The sequence below is a fragment of the Natator depressus genome, chromosome 2 (assembly GCF_965152275.1).
Source record: "Natator depressus isolate rNatDep1 chromosome 2, rNatDep2.hap1, whole genome shotgun sequence".
Lineage (NCBI taxonomy): Eukaryota > Metazoa > Chordata > Testudines > Cheloniidae > Natator > Natator depressus.
In genome coordinates this window covers 199,302,851-199,324,912 of record NC_134235.1, presented here as the reverse complement: position 1 = coordinate 199,324,912, position 22,062 = coordinate 199,302,851, and positions in this window count along the sequence as shown.

The following is a 22,062-nucleotide window of genomic DNA, read 5'->3' as shown; positions in this document are numbered from 1 at the left end:
ATAAAGATTTTTAATTTATTAAGAAATGTCATTGCCATCACTGCATCACATCATATAATTTGTATTTCAAATAATAAAAAGGTAAATATGATAAGCGGTAACTGGGAAGTAGTAGGCAAGTACTTTTACTCAATGCATTTTTCTACATCAAGCCATAAATGTAAATGCACAGTTCTTGCCACCCGCCCTCCACCCTTACTTCATAAACAGTCATGTCATTCACAACGACAATGTGTGACAATCCACACACTTCTCCCTAACATTTCATAAGTGGTCACATCATTCATAATGACAATGTGTGGCAATTCACCTCCTACACATATATATTTCATTCTATGATGTGACATAAGAACAGCCACACTGAGTCAGACCAAAGTCCATCTAGCCCAGTATCCTGTCTTCCAACAGCAACCAATGCCAGATGCCCCACAGGGAATGAACAGAACAGGTAATCATCCCCTGTCACCCATTCCCAGCTTCTGGTAAACAGAGGCTAGGGACACCAACCCTGCCCATCCTGGCTAATAGCTATTGATGGACCTATCCTCCATGAACTTATCTAGTTCTTTTTTGAACCCTCTTATAGTCTTGGCCTTCACAAAATCCTCTGGCAAGGAGTTGTTGTGTGACAAAATACTTCCTTTTATTTGTTTTAAACCTGCTGCCTATTAATTTCATTTGGTGACCCCTAGTTCTTGTGTTACAAGAAGGAGTAAATAACACTTCCCTATTTATTTTCTCCACACCAGTCATGATTTTAGAGACTTCTATCATATCCCCCCTTAGTCATCTCTTTTCCAAGCTGAAAAGTCCCAGTCTTATTAATCGAGTTATTCTTCCAGTGCTTGCTCATGTCGATTCCAAATAGGTGACTCCCAAGCCTTACCTAGACGGTGGGGTTGGAGTTCATGGAAATGCTGACTGAAGCAGCACTCTGCCGAATGCTGCATCATCCCTGGCATGCTGGGTAATGGCATGAGAAGTGAAAGTGTGGACCAAGGACCACATTGCCGCTCTACAGATCTCCTGGATTGGGACCTGGGCCAGGAAAACGGCCGAAGAGGCCTGTGCTCTAGTGGAATGTGCCATCAGCGCAGGGGCAGGTATCTTTGCAAGATCGTAGCATGCTCGGATAAAGGACATGATCCACAGTTACACCCTTTGGGAGGACACTGGGAAGGCCCTTCATCCTGTCTGCCACCGCGACAAACAGCTGATTCAATTTATGAAACTGCTTTGTTCTTTCAATATAAAAAGCCAATGCCTGCCGAGCATCCAGAGAGAGGAGCTTCTACGCCCAGCTGTTAGCGTGGGGCTTCAGGAAAAAAAAACTGGGAGAAAAATGTCTTGGTTGGCGTGAATATGTGAGACGACCTTAGGGAGAAAGGTCAGGTGTGGCCAAAGCTGCACCTTATCCTTGTAAAAGATGGTATAAGGATATTCAGATGTGAGGGGCCTTGAGCTCGGACACCCTTCTAGCTGAAGTTATAGCGACCAGGAAAGCCACCTTCCATGACAGGTAGAGCACTAAACATGTTGCTAAGGGCTTGAAAGAAGGCCTCAGCCTTGAAAGCACCAGATTAAGGTCCCAAGCCGAGGTCGGTTGCTGAACCTGTGGGTATAACCTATCCAGTCCTTTAAGAAAATGCTACATCACTGGGTTAGTGCCTGCCTCTCCTGGGTGGAATGCCAAAATGGGGGCCAGGTGCACCTTTATCTACGAGAGGTGAATGTAGCAGATAGTCCAAGATAAAGGGTACTGATGACTGCATCTGAGAGGTACAGCTTTGCGAACACCAAATTGAGAATCTCTTCCACCTGGCTAAATAGGCAGTCCTGATGGATGATTTCCTACTGCCAAGGAGAACCTCCCTAACAGGAGCTGAGCATTTGATCTCTATCGGGTTTAACCATGCAGCTTCCAAGCCGTGAGCTGGAGAGATTAGAGATTGGGATGCTGGAGCCGGCCATGATGCTGGGTGATCAGATCTGGAACTAAAGGTAGGGTGATTGGGGTGTCCACTGATAACTCCACCAGCATCACTGAGGTTCCATCCCTCCAGATCTTGAGGAGGGCTTTGTGAACGAGCAGGATAGGTGGGAACGTGTAGAACAGGTTGTCCTTCCACAGAAGGAGAAATGCATCTGCAAGTGAGCCCAGACTGTGATTCAGGAAAGAGCAGAACTGTAGGCACTTCCTTTTGCTCTTTGTGGTGAACAAGTCATTCTGGGGAACACCCCACCATTGGAAAATGTTGTTCACCACATGTGGGCAAACAACCACTTGTGATTGTGAAAGGATCTGCTGAGGTGGTCCGCTAGCTTGTTTTGACATCCAGGGAAGTAGGAAGCTTCTAGGAGTATTGAGTGGGCTATGCAGAAGTCCCAGAGCTTGAGAGCTTCCTGACATAGGGGAGAGGAGCATGCTCCACACTATCTATTTAAATAAAACATCACTTGTATTGTCCATCAGGACTGATATGCATCTTCCTTCCAAATGAATCTGGAAGGTTTGACAGACAAACTGCTCTCAGCTCCCTGACATTGATGTGAAGCAACAGCTCTGCTGGAGACCAGAGGCCCTGAGTTCTGTGCTCTCCGAGGTGTGTTCCCCATCCCATTGCCAAGCATCAGTGACCAGACACAGTGAGGGATGCAGTTTGGAGAAGGGGACCAATGCGCACACCATTCGTGGATCGAGCCACCACTGAAGAGTCTCGAGAACCCACAGTGAGAGTGACTACTTTGTCCAGAATGTGTCTGAGCGATCAATATGCTGATGCTAGCCAGGCCTGGAGTGGTCTGAGCCTCACCCTTGCCTGTTGCACTACATACGTGCAAGATGCCATGTGCCTGAGAAGCTTTAAGCAATTCCTTGCAGTAGTTATAGGGTACTGGGTGATGCCTTGTATAATGTTGTGCATAACTTGAAAATGAGACTGTGGTAGGAAAGCCCTGGTTTGCCTTGAGTCTAACACTACCCCTATAAACTGTATTCTCTGAGAAGGGGAGAGTGTCAACTTTTGCACATTCACCAGGAGACCCAGTGTCAAATGTGGACCTTATCAATTTGACCTGTTGTTCCACTTGCATCTTGGAATGGCCCTTGACAAACCAGTCATCAAGGTACCAGAATATCTGTAATTGTCTTTTCCTCAGGAAGGTGGCTATGACTGACTTGCATTGGGTGAATACCTGAGGGGCCGATGACAGGCCGAAGGGGAGGACTGTAAATTGGTAGTGAATGTGGCCCACTGCAAATCTAAGAAACCTCTTGTGAGGCAGGATTATGGAAATGTGTAAGTATGCGTCCTTCAAGTCGAGGGTGGCATACCAATCCCCTGGATCCAGGGACGGGATGAAGGCGGCCAAAGAAACCATACAGAACTTTAGTTTCTTCATGAACCTGTTGAGACTGCACAGGTCTAGGATGGGTCTGAGACCCCTTTCACTTTTGGTATGAGGAAGTACCAGGAGTAAAACCCCTGCCCCTTAGTTCCTGTGGAACCTCCTCTACTGCTCCTGCCAATAGGAGGGTTTGTACCTCCTGTATTAGGAGTTGCTCATGAGAGGGGTCCCTGAAGAGGGACAGGGAAGGAAGGTGGGAAGGAGGGGTTGAACTGAATTGGAGGGAATATCCCAGTTCTACCATGTGTAGTACCCAATGGTCCAAGGTAATTTGGGACCACGCATGGTAGAAATGGGATAGACAGGCCGAGAAGGGTAGTAACAGATCCAGGATTTGGGTTGGCGTGTCGCCCTGGACACATTTTCAAAAAGCGTGCCTAGGGCCTGGGGGTTGTCTCGATGACCCCAACCCCTGGTTAGTAGGGGGTTGAGACTGGCGATCCCAATGGTTTCTGCTTCTTCTATTGAAGTCCTGCCTTGAGTACCCCTGATATGGGTACAGCATAGGCGGGGGCTTAAAATGCTTGTGCTGGGTGGCAGGTGTGTGCAACCCCAGAGATTTTAAAGTGGTTCGAGCATCTTTTAAGCTATGCAGCTTCGAGTCTTTTTTTTCTGAAAACAAAGTGGAGCCCTCGAACGGGAAGTCATGAATAGTCTGTTGAACCTCCCCCCGGAGGCCTGAAGCCAGGAGCAATGACGCATCACAATCCCCAAAGATATGGTGCGGGTTGCTGAGTCCGCTGAGTCCAGCGAGGCCTACGATGAGGTCCTCGCCTCCACCTTGCCCTCATCAACTAAGGCAGAGAACTCAGACTTCGAGTCTGCCAACACAAAGTCTTTAAATTTGTCATTGCATCCCAGGATTTTAAATTATAGCAACTGAGATCATTTGCTGGTTCGCAATGTGAAGCTGGAGCCCTCTGGTGGAGTACACTTTCCTCCTAAAGAGATCCATCTTCTTCACGTCCTTTGGCCGGCAGTGTCGACGATGATGTCATCTGCGGTTCTGGTCACGGTGCTGGTAGTGGCACCGTGAGAGAGCTCTCTGGCCCTGGACGGGGCTTGGTTGCATCAGATGGACAAGAGGGATCGCTCTGAAAAGGACCCCTGGGATTGCTGATATGCCCACAGGGTCCAAAAGGGACACTGCACTGGCATCTGCCACTACACTGGCCACAGCTCAAGTGGAAAGGATTGTGCCATTTCTGGTCTCCGGGGATGCCGCTGTGCTCAGCGCCGGCTCCTCCTAGACATAGGACTCCACCTAGAGTCTGATGCAGAGGAGTCCAACTGCAGAGACCATGGTGGCGCGGTGTCGAATGACGCCGTGGAGGGGGCGAGCAGTGCTGCATCATCGCCGGTTTGCCCCTTGATGACACCGGTGGTCTTTGCAGTGCTGGAGGCTTCGGGACCGATGACCTCTCGTGTTGGTCGGGAGAGTGCGGATCCATCAGGGCTATCACTGGCTGCCTCAAAGGTCTCCGACATGGAAGGGAGATCTAAATCTTCCACTTGATCCTCTTCCACTGCGCTGGACTCGACGAACCCCTCTGTGGGCCTGGAGTCAACGGTGCTGCCTCCTGTATAGATAAGGCAGAGTGGCCTGGCACAGGTCACGCTGCATTAGCAGGCTCATGCTCAGTCACTTGAGCGGGCGAGCGCCCTCTGTCCATCTTTCTATGCTTCTTACATTGCACCGGCGAGCAGTGCCAAGACTCTGAACATGAGGCACTCTTTGGTGCCGGGAAGTGGCGTTGCCAAGGGTCTCAGACCCCAAAGTCCTTCCTCCCTGTCACGTCCCTGATCGAGGCCAGCGCTCTGCAAACTGATGCCGAAGAACCTTGTGCTGGATCCATAGGGCTTGACTCCAACTGCTGCCATAGGGCTGCCTCCATCAGCAACAGTTTTAGACTTTGATCCCTTTCCTTCTTGGTGCAGGGGTGGAATCCTCTGCAGATTTTGCACCTATCCATCTGATGGGATTCCCCCAAGCACTTCAAGCGGGACGTGTGCAGGTCGCCCCTGGGCATCGGCTTTTGGCAGACCTCACACGGCTTAAACCCCTGGGACCGAGGCATGGCCCGGCCCCAGGAAGAGGAAGGGGAAGGGAACCCCGACTAACAAGGGACCCAACTACACTAACCAACTATAAAAAACTATGTACAGGTACACTAGGGGATCGTTTGAAAACGAGAGGAGAAGAGAACGCTCCAACAACCATCACTGCTGGTAGGAAGGAACTGGAGAGGCGGTGGGTCGGCAGGGCCCTATGTGCAGCGCCATGAAGGCACAACTCCAGAGGGCACCTGAGCCAACCCGATGGGTACTGCTAGGGGAAAAAAAACCTTCTGGCGACTGTGCATGTAGCACGCACACACCTACTTGAAATTGAAATGAGCAAGCACTTGAAGAAAGTAAGGTACGGGATGGTTAAATGACACGGCCAAGATCATTAGAAAGGCTGTATCAAGAAGTGAACATTGAGGGTCCCAGAAAGCCATGAACAAAATTGGTAACATATCAGTTCTATTTTATGCACCAGATTTATAATTTTGATAGTTGTTGATTATTGAAGCAAGACATTTTAATGCTCATGATATCTAAAAATAAATTCTTCTTCAAATTGTGAAGTCCTGTGCAAATGAAGATGCCCAGGACTCTCTCTCTCTCCCTCTGTAAGCGTTTTTAGAAGGTCTCTTTCTATAAGTCTTTAATATATAACTAAACTATTGTTTTATGTAAAGTAAACAAGGTTTTTAAAATGTTTAAGAAGCATCATTTAAAATTAAATTAAAATGCAGAGCCCCCCCGGACCGGTGGCCAGGACCCGGGCAGTGTGAGTGCCACTGAAAATCAGCTTGCGTGCCACCTTTGGTACACATGCCATAGGTTGCCTACCCCTGATCTACAGTGTTGTAACTAGTAAGCTGGGGAGGATATGAGGACAGGGGCCCTACTTAGTGACTGCATAAGTCTTCCGAGGCCAAAGACCCATCAGGGATTCCTAAAGTAGGATATTTCCAAAGAAAGCCAGCAGCAAACGGAACTTCCAGCCCTAATTAAGTCCAGACGGTATTTCTGACAGTTTCTGAATTTGTTGAAATGACAAGTATAGACATTTAAATAAGAAAGAACTAGATTTCTTGGAGGAGGCTGTCCAATCTTACAAAAAAAAAAAAAAAAGTGATGCTAAAATGCATTGCAGGCTCCTGATGAGAGGAGTTGCTTAGACTGAGGGACCTGAAAATAGTGAAAAATTCTAGATAAGGATTGGGGGGGGGGTGGGGGAGGAGGAAGACCCCGTGGACTGAAAATAAATCCAGAAGTAAAAAGTAAGTACCATGAGTCTTAGAGACTAGAGAAAGAATCACTAAAAAAATAGCTCCAGGGTGTGATGAACCTCTGAACTACCACAATTAAAAATGTCTGACTCCATTCTTTGCACTGCTTCTGCTCAGAACACACAAATGGAAAAAGCTGGCAATAAGCTTCAGATTGTTTATATCATATCAGGATAAAATATTAAGATGTTTACGCACAGATTTTGTGCCATGTGTATATTATACCCTATTCCCACACTATGTCTACCTTGTCTATTTAGATTGTAAATTCTTTGGGACTGGGACCATCTACAACTCTGTGTTTGTGCAGTGCCTAACATGATGAGGTCCCATTCTTGGTTAAAATGGTATAGCTTACTAGGGGAGACAGAGTTTATCAGTATACAGGTGCTTACAAAGCTACAGCTTATTTCTGTGAATTTATGGGGAATAAGCTACAGTGATATAAGCACTTATATACTTGTATAACTGTATTCACACTAAGGGGTTGCACCACTTTATATCTGTTTCTAAATAAATATAATTAAAGCAGTACATAAACAGTGCATGTGGGCAACTCCTTAAGGAGACTGTCCAGTACAGATGGCAAACACCAGCTGCAGTCAGCAACAAATTAAAAGTCTTTTAAACACCAAAACAAAACTCCCACCCCCAGCAGAGTCTTAAAAAAGAAGTGCAAGGGATTATATGAAGTCCAGAAGGAACTTCACTAACCTCTGAGAATAGGACAAGAAGCAATGGGTTTAAATTGCAGCAAGGGCAGTTTAGGTTGGACATTAGGAAAAACTTCCTAACTGTCAGAGTGGTTAAGCACTGGAATAAATTGCCTAGGGAGGATGTGGAATCTCCATCATTGGGATTTTTAAGAGCAGGTCGGACAAACACCTGTCAGGGATGGTCTAAATAATACTTAGTCCTGCCTTGAGTGCAGGGGATTGGACTAGATGACTTCTCGAAGGTCCCTTCCTGTTCTATGATTCTATGATACTATTGCAACTGATTTTATAGGGAGATATAAAAATCTACAGATACTACAGTAATAGGTAGCAGTATAAATCCCAAGACGGATAGAAATACTGTATATTCTCTGTAGTAAAATAGTTCAGGATGGCTGTGACCTCAGTTTTTAAAAGTGATTAATTTCTATCTGAAGGCACATGGAACAACAATACAGAACAGATTTTCTGTATGTTTTAGAAATGTAAAGAAAAAAAGGAAATATTTTCAATAGAATTAGAAGCAATCTAGAGATTTGAGATGAAGCTGTGTACTTTTACTTAGTTTTGGAACAGACATATTGTACATTTCCACTCTTCTGGAAATGGCAAAAATGGATTCTACATAGCTGCAGCTTTACTTTCTGCATTGGCTGCTTTTTGGCATATGAATGTATTGAATATTTTAGTTTTGACTTCCAAAGCCCTTAATGGATGGGTTTCTACTGTAAGTTACTGTTCACGCTTCTGCACTCTACCTTTGCTCTGTGGGGCTGGGGACACAAATGGTACAGCTCATCCAAGTGTCTCTCCTGCTCCAAATCTCTAGAATGTCTGTTCCCCTAACATGATGAGTGCCATGGGCTATATTTTTGGTTCCTCCTTAAAAGGATATAGAACTTGGGAAGAAGTTTGCCCTTAGCACTGTAACTGATTTTGTTTGATCTGTTTTTAAGCTTGTGAGAATTTCAGTCCCTGTTGCCATAACTGAACTGTTATGTCTGTGAAGTGCCTAAAATGCACTTGGATAATATAGGCAAAATTATAGGGCTAGGTAGTAGCCCTACTGTCTATTCAGATTTCTTCTATGTACACAAAAGGGATTGGGGTCATTCTTTCCCCTGCACACAGAGTGCACTCCACAAGGTTAAAGACAGAGCTGGATGGAACATTTCTGACAAAAAGAATTGTCAAGCCAAAAGGAAACATCCGTTTTGACAAATTTCAACAAATGTGGGAGTGGAGGGAGAGAGATAAAGGATGGGAAGAAGAGAGACACATGCCTATGGTTAGGACACTGGCCTGAGATGTGGGAGATAAGTTCAATTCCCTGTTCTGCCTGGATTTAGAACAGAGACTCAAACCTGGGTCTCCCACAAGTGCTCTGGCCACCCAGATGGGGGTCGATGGACAGAGACACGCACATGCCTCTTCCCCAATCAAAAGCTCAGATTTCAAACAAAAATGGATATTTTGACACAATTCTGTTTTTTGCAAAGATGTTTGAAAGGTTTTTGTTCCAATGTGAATTGCAAATTCCAACACCGCAAAAGTTGCTGTGAAATGGAATTGTCATCCTCTGGCCAGCTCTAGCTAAGGATCTGCTTGCGGGAGAAAGCGCTGCTGGAGCATTCAGAATTCACACTCCTCTACCACACATGGCAGCCACACTGGCTGGCTCTCGAGGACAAGGAAGAAACACTGGCATTAAGTATTTACTAAGAAATGGAAAGAAACTGCTGGTATCTTGTGTGGTATCACACGTGTGGATTAGCAGACGTGTGGATTAGCAATACAAGACGGCTGTATTTTTGCTTACTGTGAATGGTGCACATTTAAATTCATAATCAGCAAGGTATACATTTGTATATAAATGAACCTTAAGAATTTTTTTTGAAGCTTACATGGTCAAAGTTATTTACAAATAACTACATAATAATTTTTCTAAGAAATGGACTGTCATTGGACAATGTTAATTCCAGAATGAGAACATTTCAGAAGAAATTTTCTACTGTAGAATCAGCCATGGAAGCTGAAACACTGAAAAGTCCCTGATCCTCAGCTGGGAAATCCCCCAAACAATCAAGTCAGGGCACAGGGGACTGATCTTGCGAGATGCTGCACATCTGCAGCTCCCATTGGCTTCAGTTGCAAAGACTTAGCACTTCTCAATATTAGGCCCTATATCTGGCACACTTAGCAACAACTGATTGTATTTTAAATGAGTGGGCAAATGTCAGTGTCAGACTCCTACCTGCTCATATGAACGGAACAGAGGAATTGGCGAAAATTCTGAAGAGTTGAACAACATTCTTATCCATTTAAATCCTAACTCCACCTGGTAAAGGAGGAGACAATGCCTTTCAGCTTTCATTGCTAAAGATAACTATTGTGGTGTGGTCATTTGTACCCTAGGAACGGTAATGAAAGACAACTTATTTCACATAGCTAAACTGATATTTCTGTACTTTTAATAAAATGAGTCAGACTAGCCCAAGAGTTGCAGCACACTGTGCTGCAGGATTCACATTATGAAAGGCAGTCACTCTAGAATCCTAGTAGGATAACAGATATTAGGTTTTTGTTAGCTTAAAGCCCCATCTACTGGCTGATTATTAAATTTCATCATGGCCCCTACCAAAGGAAGTCATGAGACTATTATTCTAATACCTCAAGGTAGCAATATGCTGTCACAGCAACTCAGAAAACTATGTGGAAGATGTGATGCCTGGTTGGGTGAAGTACTTTGTGTATAGATTAAAAAATGGTTACGTACCCTACAGTAACCAGGCTTCTTTGAGATATTTTGTCCACATATATTCCACTTTGGATGCACATGCACCCCATTCCCATGAGACCAGAATCTTTCTGAACAGCACTTTCCATTGGGGCCAAGCTTGCTATGTCCTCTGGTGCCCCATAGCAGAGGGCATAAAAAAACAGGGTGGCTGCAACCATTCTCCAGTTCCTTCATTCATGTTGAATCCAAATTGGCAGGGATTCTGCAATAGTGGGGAAGGAGGATGGATCATAGAATATATGTAGAGAATATCTCAAAGAACTACAGTTATTGTAGGGTAAGTAACCATTCTTTCTTGAGCTCTGGTACAATGGATCTTAATGAGCTCAAGTGAGTCTAAATAGGCCTCTGTGTAGCATGGCTTTCAATACAGTCCAAGACCCATTTTAATAGTCTTTGGGTAGAGATAGGCTGACCCTTCATTCTGTTGGCAAATGCTGGGAACAATCTAGGAGAGTACCTAAAACAGTTTTGTTCTGTTCCGATAGCAGGAAAGATAACTGACAAATGTCCAATATGTGGAGTTAAGCCTTTCCCCAGGTGATGCGAGGCTTGGGAAAGAATGCAAGTTGGTGGATCAGCTGGTTAAGATGTAAGTCAGAAACCACTTTGGGTAAAAATTTTGTGTGAGGTTTTAAACACACTTTGTCCTTGTGGAATACAATATATGGTGGTCCTGTCGTAAGGAACCAAACCTCTCCTAATTTTCTGGCTGAGGTTATGGCCACAAGGAACACAGTCTTCATAGAACAGTACAAAGAACAGGTTGCCAAAAGTAATAGAATGCTAAACTGTATTATACTCAAATAAATGTGTGAGTCTCTAAGGTGCCACAAGTACTCCTTTTCTTTTTGTGGATACAGACTAACACAGTTGCTACTCTGAAACCTGTACTATACTGTGTGCCACTAGGTGGCACTTACATAAAATACCTTATTTAAGCTAAACCCAGCCACATCTGGCACAGCATTAAATGATCTTATGATGAACACATCTGGCATATATAAGTAAGTTCTGTGTCCAGAAATACCTGGTACCAAGGGCTCAGAAGAAGGTCCCAGAAGGGCAGAGTCTCCCTGACTGGTGGAATGACATGGAAGAGACCCTTGAGAAACTGAAGCACTGTCAGATGAGAGAAAACAGTGTGGCCAAAGGATGATGGGTGGAGATGGCTGCCAGGTGTACTCTGAATCAGCTGAGGAAAAAGGTCTGAATGCCTTTAAGACAAGGCAGAAGTCCAGGAAGGCAGCCAGCAGTGCTTCTGAAGAAGCAAAATGATTCTTGAATGCTCAGATAACCTCCTCCATTTAGCAGTCTGGTGGAGCCCTTTCTGCTGGAAGCCAGGATGTTTTCAACTACTAAAGAGCATGATCTGTGAATGGATGTCAGAGAATGGGGTTTCCAAACTGTGCTGGGAATACTGATAGGACTCATGTGCCTTTAATTTGCCCTCCTCAAGGAGCACATAAACAGAAAAGGGTACTACTCTATTGTATGGCAAAACTGAAGTCCCATTGGAGATATCTACAGATCAGTTTGGATACCTTTCAAACTGGAGCACCGGCATGCAAGCAGATATGTGGCCCAAGAGTCTGAGCCCAAGCTGCAAACTGAGCCAATGGTGCCAAATTGCCTGAAAACGGTTGAGAACACTTTTGTTGACCAAACAGAATCTACTACAGTCCCAAAGAACTCAATTTTTGAGTGGGAACCAAATTTGACTTTCCAGTGTTTAGGATGAGACCCAGATGGCCAAGCGAACACAGTACAATGTGAATGTGGGAAAAAACTTCCCCACAGTAACCAATCATCCAGGTATGAGAAGATGTGGATTCCTTTCTGGAGGTACATCATCACCACGACCATAAGTTTGGTAAAAACTTGAGGGGCAGAAAAGAGGCCAAAGGGAAGCATCATAGATCCAGAGACTCCATAATATCAGCTCAAAGACACTCTAAAATGGGCTTCCAGTTGCATTAACCACTGTTACCATGCACATAACCTCCTGCCCCCATCAGGAATCCTCATGAATTCCACAAGATCTGTTTCCACTTCAGTCGTGCTTGTTAAAGATGTTCCCATCTCAGAAATCTGCAAGGCAGCAACCTGGGCCTCTACCCATACCTTTGTGGAACACTACCTGATTACTTGAGACTCAACCTCTGATACCATCTTCAGATCCATAGTACTATCATCAATAACAGACTCCACTCCAAAGTCGCAGCCTTCCATGGGGGATACTACTGTGAAGTAACCTACAATGGAGCACCCATAGGGATAGTACTCAAAGAAGAGGAAGTTACTCACCTGCCCTGGACTTTACAGTGGTTTAGGTGGGCTCTCCAGAGAGGCACCTGTTATTAGAATCAGTGTTGCTGGGATGTGTGAATGGGATGCCTGCATGGACATTGGATGACTCTTTCCACCAGTCAAGTGAGAGAGTGTCCCTAGAGGGCATTAACAGTGGCTTGTTTAGCCTGTCCTTGTGGGACAGTAGACAGATCTGAGCCATATCCAAAACATCTCATATATGATGTTTGGGGTGTGGGGTCACAAGCGTTCATGTCGTCATGTGTCCAAGAAGCTGAATTCCTGGCCGTTGTTTGTGGGCTAGCCTGGACTGTCTGTCTATGGGACTCATCAGGGTGTTGAAGCCATGGAGCTGGAGGAATGCTCTTGCTTGCACTTTGTCGAGTTCAGCCCCCATAAACTCTAGATATTGTACTGGGGACAAGGTCTATTTCTGGGTATTGAGCTGTAGACCCAGTGAGCAAATATGTGCATATCTCTGGGTGGCTTCCAGGGTGGCTTTAAAGGAACAAGCCTGGAGAAAGTAGTCGTCCAGGTATGGGTAAATGACAATACCTAATGTTCATGAATGTGCTGCTATGACTGAGAGGCTCTTGGAGAATACCCTGGGTGCAAACGAGAGGCTGAATAGGAGCACTCTGTCCTGATCAAAGGTAAATCAGAGGAATCTCCTGTGAGATGATCAGGTTGAAATGTGGAAGTAGACATCTTTTACGTCAAGGGCCGAGAACCAAAAATCTCCTTGCTCCAGAGATGGAATGGACTTAAATCTGTCCTGACGGGCTCTATTTCACTGTGGTTATGACCAAGGAATTTGGGGACAGATGCAAGTAAAAAGCTTCAAATCCTTGCCCTGGCACAAAGTAGCATCTCTCCCCTCACTTCACGGTAGACAGTACCAAAGCTGGCACACTCCAGAAAAATCTTAATAGGCTCTAGGATCCCACTGTTAATAAGGAGAGCAACTCTCCCAGAGACAGATGGCTGCAGGATATCCAACAGCTTATGGGTTTTCTCCTGCAGAACCTCTGCTTGAATACTCAAGGAAGTGGTCATGCACCACAAGAGGTCCTGGTACACCTTGAAATCCTCTGCTACCAAAAGGAGAAAGAACTAAGTACTGCAGAATTGGCCAGGGACAAAGACAAAGCAGTTAACTGTGCCAGAGCAGCGTCATGGAGCAGGATCCAGAAGGCTCCCCAAGGGGAAGGTTCACTGGTACCTGGGCCTATGGTGGATCGATGGTCACCACTACATGCCTGCTCAGGGATCACTGCTTACAGTGAGATGAGGAGTAGGACCTCTGTGACCAAGGAGCATCCCATAGATTCCATGGAGGCCACTAGTATGGATAGGGCATTGGTGCCCAGTAGGTACCAGGCTGGGGCCCCCATCCTGACTGGGGCAAGCACCAACCCAGATACCCACAGTGCTCCAGGAACAGCCCTAGATGTGCATCAGGTGATGGAGAACAGGAGGAGGACAGGCTTCAGAGGATAATTGTGGAGCCAACCCTGGGGATGTGAGCTACTGGTCTGCTAAATTGGTAGCCCAAAATGGAGAGGGAACTAGCACCAACAGTGGCAGCCAGTACACTCCTATTGTTTCCAGTGCCAGAAGTGGTGTCAACCCCAGCAGTGGTACAGAGGTCACTAACAGTGCTGAAGCGATGGTGGTGAGTGCCGCCACAGTAACATTGGCAGCACCAACATCAGGGGTGCCGAGGAGGTGATTTGCGCTGAGTCTAGCGCCAGCCCCACTTCCACTGACTGTAGAAGGGAAACAGTGGGGTTTGGGGCCAACTGACCCACAGGTTCAGTGCCCCTCCCCCCACCAACAGGGCTGTAAATGATGCAGCCCTGACAAAGTCCTGAACCAAGAGAGGTTGGGACAGAAAAGCAGATGTCCATTGCATCCTGATATGCCGCTGGCACAGAAACAGCTGGTACCCACATTACCCTTGTTGCCCTCAGTCTCCCCGGGGCCAGAATTGGAGTTGATAGTATGGGGTCTCTCACCTCCCTGCATGGTACCTGAGAGCAGCTGATGGAATCTGCTTCATCTCACATCCCAGTATTCATACCATGCCAGTCTGTAGTCTTTCTGGAGAAGACAGATGAGTCTGCACACAACCTGGAGTGGCCACAATCTGTCTTACATTACTTTTTCCTTGATACACTCAACAGGGAGCGACTTCTTTGTCTCTTCAGAGCATGCAGTTCCAGGATTTATAGCAGCAGCACTCCCAGGACCCAGAGTGACCTCTGATCCAAAACAGGGCGCATGGCCTATTCGAGCAAGTGCTGGTTTAGACAAAGATCCCTTGTCACCTGAGTCCGTTTCATGAACGATTTGCAAATCAAACACTACTCCTTGTCATGGGCTTTGCCTATACACAGCAAGCACCATGTGTGGGGATCACGTGGGGGAGAGATCCCCCAACAATGACAGAATGTTTAAACCCCTATGAGGGCATCATCAGGAAATACTTATACTAAACCTAACTATATGCAAGTAGAGAAAAATCACTAAGAAATAGAGAGGTTGTGAGGTTAGAAACCAGACAGAGCTCTGATTTCAGCCATGGGCGGTAAGAAGGAACTGAGGGGGGTTTGGGGGGCAGTGCTGCCTCATATAGCCAGGAGAGGAGCTATGGCCAGGAGGCACAAACATTGTCCCTCTACAAATACTGCTAGGCAAAGTTCACTGGCTCCAGTACACTGGGTGTGCCCACACTTAAGAGGTATACACAGCTGCATCTACTAGAAGAAAAAAAAATGGCTTTCAAGGCATTTTTACTGTTTGCATTTCCTGGTTGCCATTTTGAATTCCACAAAGTTGGGGAGAGGGAGCAAGCCACCGGTGGCATACAATCCACCATGAGCAGAGGTAGTACATGCTGTTAGCCAGGGCTTCTAACGACTTTCGCATTGGTTCATAGTACAGAACTCTCTCTGTGACAGGTTTCAATTGGTCCACCGAGCCTCTAGGGGGTGATGGAGAGCTACTGTCCCACTGGCAGGCCTTAGTCACACCTTTCGGTCACTGGGGAATTAGCGGAGAAGGTGTGCCGGCCTGAGGCCGCGGCGCACCCCTCGGGCAGGGGAGCGCCGGCCCGAGGCTGCGGCGTTCGGGATTCTGCTACCCAAGGCGGGTTGGCCGGGGTAGGGGAACGCAGGCCCACCCAACTCCACTGCGTTCCAGCCCAGGGCCCTGACAGTGGCGGGAGGAGAGGGTCCCGCTGCTGGGTCAGCGGGGAACCATCTGCGCCATGCTGACCAAATACACCCACCCCACGGTGCAGTGCTGCCCCTGGGCTACTTCCTACCCGGTCTCTCAAGTGGGCCTCTCCGGACCCTCCAGCTCGTCCGCGTATTCCGCTGCTGGCAGCTCCAGCTCCCCCTCCGTGTCAGGCTCACGCTGGCCCGGGTTACAGCCGGGCCCCTCCAGGCCCTCTGGGTACTCGGTGGAGGGCAGTCCTGGTCGCCTCAGTCCTTCCTCCAGGTCAGGTTTCTCCTGGCCCAGGGCCTCCCCTGGGTCGGCACCAGGGTCTGGAGGAGGGAGCAGCCTGTGTCTCCCTCCCTCCCTGGTGCTCCCCTCACTGGGCAAAGGGCCCCGCCCTCTGTACTTCCTATCCCACCCCTCCCCTTCCGGGGATTGGAGTAAGCTTGGTCTGGCCCCACTCACTCAGGCTGAGAGGGTGGCTTTTACCCTCTGGTTCGGAGGGAAGCCACCCTGGCTCCCTACACTCTCCCATTATTATATTAACATTAAAATAGAGCTAGTAACTTATTGGACTCAGGGGTCACTTCTGGCCCTTCTGTGTCTACTGCAGGTTCTACCTTGGGCTGTTCTTTGGGGTGGCGGCTCAAACAGCTCCTATGTGTACATCCCAAAGATGTGCTGCTGCTGCTCCTTCTACTGCAAAGCCTCCTCTGGGACTGGTTTCAGCAAGAGTGACTGCATTATCCTCACTTGGCACCTACTGCTGGCTCCCATCAGGCCCCATGTTGGATTCTGGTCCCAGCTGAGCACCGTACAGGCTGACCAAGTCATCATGCACCATTGGCTCCATGCTTGGCCCAGTACCCAACAAGAGGTCATAGAATGGTCATGATATAGCCACTTTGCAGTTCCCATCCCTGGTTTTCCAGTACTCAGTCTTGAGCCACTTACTCCACTGTTTGTAGTGGTCACTGGTCTAGTAAATTTGCAACACTGCCAGCTTCTTCACTATTTGCTAGTATGTATAATCATTCCTGGTACTTTTACTTAAGTCCACTGTTTTGCTGGCCCTGCACCAGAAATTTACCAAAGTCTGGCTATGCTCCCCTGACCATGGAACAGCACCCATTGCAAAAGACTTCTTGTGTTTGCAATGGACACTGAACAGAAGGCTCTTTGATGAGTGTTTGCAGCTCAGTGTTCAGAAGACAACGGAAGGATTGAACACTGACTCTCAGAGCTGTTGCTCTACACCACAGGGAGATGCTTCCATTTCCCTGGGGTCAATTAGAGATTCTTGGAATCAATAGGACAAAGGAAGTTGGCTCATGGGATTCTGGGATACTTTTGGCAGAGTCCCAGAACCTGAGCTGCAGGGGAAACTGTGTCTGCACTGCAAAGCAACTGAATTTAAACCCTGGGTCCCAGTTTGACTAAGGCTTGAACACTTCAGCCCCGTAGGGTCCTAGCAATTTAGGTCCAAGACAGAATCAGAGAGAGAGTTGTGTGTAGACAAAAGGGAGTTGGGATCAACTCTGAGTCTGGTCTTAAATTGCAGCCTACACCTGCCTTGTGAGCCTTCTCCGATTTTCAGTAGTCTCACTGGATTCAGTTTATATTTTCAAATATTCCCACTGAGTTCAGAATCATCTTTAAATAAAAATGACCCCAACTCAGCAAGATGAATTAAGCCTGCCTTTTTAAGTGCCTCTGAAAGCTAAATATCTGCTCAGAGACCTCCCTCCAAAGGAGCAACACTTGATACATCAGGCCATCAAGGTTAAGACTGAGGAGCATTCACCTCCAATTGAAGACATGGGGGAAAAAACCCATATTTAGCGACATGCAATATGCTGTGCTTGCCTTGAAATATTAGGTCCACCAAGATATACCTGTGAATAGCTGCAGCTTGTATACCTTTTAATTAGCAGATTTGGAAGACAGACCATCTGTTGCTTTAAGTCATACATAAGAAAGCAAGCCCTGTGATGTGAAACACAATTAAAGAAACATATCTTTACAAGTTACAGCTTCAAGCATTAGATCCCTCTCACGTAAAACGTCACAAGGAATTTAGCAATGTCTTTGCTTTTAAACATACAAATACCTGAAAATGGAAATACTTTTTTCCTTTTACTGTCGACTTCATGTATATATCAGACACAGAGTAGGATTCTAATGTAGACAGACTGTATCAGACAGAAGAGCACTGAGTAAATCTGTCTCACATGGTGGGGCCTGTGAAAGGAAGGCATGGGGGCCACAGCAGTGTAGCAGGTTGGTTGGGGGCACCCGGCCACAGAACCAGAGAAAAAGTAACAATAAAAACTTGATGTGGTGTACTTAACACAAGCTCTAACATTATGATGGTATATTTACCTCTCTTGTCTAAGTACTCTTTGGGGAAGGGTCTGTCTTCTCATCCATTTCTGAAGTCCCTAGCACATTTTGGATGCTACCAAAAAAACAGCTTAATTTTCCATTCAAGGTTGTATTGGGAAATTATACTATTTCCTTCATTGCTAAAAATGTTTGACCCTGTAAACATCAATAAGATTAAACACACAAGACTGAGTGTTGCACATTAACAATCCACTCAGATTATATATTTGGTGCAAATCTGCAAGATGCTCTACTGTGCGTATATTCCGGTAATGCCCTCAACTACAGCCATGCTAAACAGATGTTTTAAACTTCCTGAATGCAATGTACAATAGAGATTTACCTACTGTTCCCGTGTTATGGTTATTGTGTACTTCCAAAGAACATTAAAAAGTATATGTTATTACTTGTTACTTTTATTGGTGTATGCTACAAAATGTACAATTCCCAGATGGGAATAAAAAAAAAAAAACCCCCCAAGAATTTTCTATGGATAAGAAATAGCTCAGGGAAGCAGCACAATGCTATCGCGTGGAAGAGAAAATAAATGGCACTCATAAGGCCTGGACTATGCATTTCATCACAAAAAAATCTTCACAGCATGATTGTAAGGACAATTCATATCCAGAACAATCAACACTCACCAGATGGTATTATTGGTAAGACTATCAAATAAACACTATGTACTCTATGTAGATATCTTCTTTTTATACTTTTGGAGGTTTTGCTACTTTGGTTTTTAATCTCATTTTGTAAGTAGTTTCTTATAGTTGCAACCAGAAATGTTAAGCTAAATGAAATTTGCATTAATGAAAAAACAATTACCTTTGGGGGGAAAAAAGGAAAAGTTTAACAAAAATCTATGATTTTGAGTCACAAAGGTAAGGGCACAGTGTTTAGTTGCTTAAGACAGCGGCAGGGAACAAAGAATCCCAAAATACAGAAAGTAGAGAACTCCCAGTTAAGTACAGGGGAATCACGTTCAATTACTGCAAAATTGCTCAGAAGCATATGGTTTGTAACTTACTACTGATGAGAACTAGAGTAAATTACAAATTAGTGATCAGATTTTATCTTTTCAAGAGTAAGAAAGGCAAATCTTTTGCAACACACCAGAAGGCATGGAATGGTGTCAGCTCTGTCTCATGCTATTCATAAGCCTATAAAATATCTCCACACAAGTTCTGAAGCAGGAGAGAGTAGCTCCTCAGCAATTCTCCCAATGAAGCCAACCTACTAATCTGTTCCAAGTTTTTTATTCATAATGAGGAGACACCCTAAACAGGTTTTATTAGTTGTCAGCCATTGTGTCATTTATAGGTCACCATGCAACAAAACATGTAATTTTACATTTTGGTTGTGGGCTGGGACCTTTTAAAAAGATATCCCATCTTAAAGAGCTCAAATGATGGAGAATCCACCATATACCTAGGTAAGTTGTTCCAACAATTCGTTATCCTGTTAAAAATGCACACACTACTAACCCAAGTTTGTCTAGTTTCAGCTTCCAGCCATTGGATCTCATTTCACCTTTTTCCATTGGATTAAAGAACTATCTACTCCCAGAAATCTCTTCCTCATGCAGGTACCTGTAGATAGATCAAGTCAACCTCAACCTTCTTTTGAATGAAATAGACTGAACTTCTTAAGTCTCTGACTTATTGGCTTTGTTTTCCAGACCTCAAGTCATTCTTTGCATCACAAAACCTTTCCAATTTTCAAAATAATTTTGGACATGCTAACATCAAGACTGGACACAGCATTTCAATTATATAGTCTCACTAATGCCAAATGCAGTGTACCACCACCTCCATTCTCCTACTTGTTCTTCCCAGCTTACATGATCCATAGAGGTATAAGCCTCTTGGCCATAGCACACAATGGGAGCTTGTGTTCAGCTGTTTGTCTACCATTATCCCCAAATCATTTTCACTGCTATTGTACTCAAGGATACCATCTCCCATATTGTATGTGACCTTGCATCCAGGTGTAGTACTGCACACATTCAATTAAGCCCTCCTGACCAAATGATCCAGAGTGGCCTCTATAGCTGACCTGTCCTCTGTTGTTTATCACTGAAAATGTTCATCTTCAATTTTAACAGCAATGATTGTTTTCTTCCAGATCGTGGATGAGATATTAAATAGCACTGGGCCAAAAACAGATCTCTAAGAGACCACACTAGAAACATGCCCATATAGTCTGATAACCCATTACAATTACTTTGAGATCCATCAGTTTTTAATCCATGTAATATGGGCTACATTGAAAAGTTAGAATTATACAAAAAATTAGAATGTTGTGTAATACTAAGACTAAATCATAAAGAATTTAAGTATATAATCTCAATGTAGCTAGTTCTATCTTGTAATCTCAATTAAAAACAATATCGAGTTTGACAAAACCTATTTTCCACACAACTATGTTGATTGCCATTATGTAACCATCCTTTCAATTCTTTAGTGGATGTGTCCCATGTCAATCTTCCCATTATCTTGCTCGGGAATGATGTCAAGCTAACTGGTTTATAGTTACCTGGGCATCCCATTTACCCTTTTTAAATACTGGCACAACTTGGTACCTGAAGAGAATTCAAAACCTCTCCCTGAACAGCCTATATTTGATACCCAGAGATGCTTTCTTCTGGATGTTTACTAACATATACTTGAGTCACACTTCAAAGCAGTGCCTATACACTTTTGTACAGTCACATCTTGGAGCGCCTAAGGCCCCAGAACATCACTTCCCTCCCCACTTCATACTCAGCTGTGGCAACTAATAGCTGGTGTTATGAGAGAAAGTGACTTGACAAAACCACAGCCATTTTGGTGTACTCAGCCATCATTAACTAGAAGTGAGATCACCACATAGTTGTGAATAACAGCTCTGCATAAACATGAAATAGCTGCAGCTTCAGTTTTGCTGATACAGAAACAGAATTGGAAGAACCATGAGAACAGGTGGAAGTGTGAATAGTTAACCATGGATCTAGGTGTTCCCGATTGAGTTTTTGCTGATGTTATGACCAGAGTTGTTTTGCTGATAGTAGGAAAATTGTTAGTTTGCAAGGGGTTACTATGAGATATGTGCTTTGTTTTGAGCAACTTATTAAAACATAAGTCAGAGTGTGTAAGCTGGAGAAGTTTTCTATGAGCTCAGAGGGTGACATCCCACTCCCCAACGGATAAGAGGAAGGCTGGCCACCAAAAACCTGCTGCTGACTGCTCGACACTATCTCAGACTTTGGGTAACTATATCTGGGTTGCTCTAGACTACTGCTATTTTAGATGTGTGCTGTAGACTCAAAATGGATTTGGGGGGGGGGGGGGGGGAAGGTGTGTGAAAGCACTGACGTTTGTATCAATCATCATCAAATGGAGGAGTTATGTCCCCATTGATTTATTCCTGAAACCACCTGGAGAGGGGGAAAAATAGAAGTTACATTGTTTTGTGTTCAGACAACCCTGGGCAACATTGGTTTATTTTCGGAGCCAATATTACTTTGGAATTTGCCAGGTCACCTTAGTTAGTCCATTTTTAAGGGATCAGTGCACCATCTTTGAAGAGGCTTAACTTTGGTCTAAAAGCAAGGACTGTACTACAGTCTCAAACTCATGCATTAGACAAACTCTTTACCTTGATCTTTAGTTGCTGGTTTTAGTTACATTTTATCCAGTTACTACAAATCTACGTAACAGTGTAATGTTGAATGTAGCACAAGTACTGCAACAAATGGCTGCTGGGAGAATACAGCGAAATCTAGAATGACAAAATTTAACACCTGTGTCAACAGCTGCAATACTGTAATTAGCATCTCCAGTAGGAAGCCAACTCAAAAAAAAGAAAATTTATTGTTTAAGTTTTCAAATACGAAACTCTA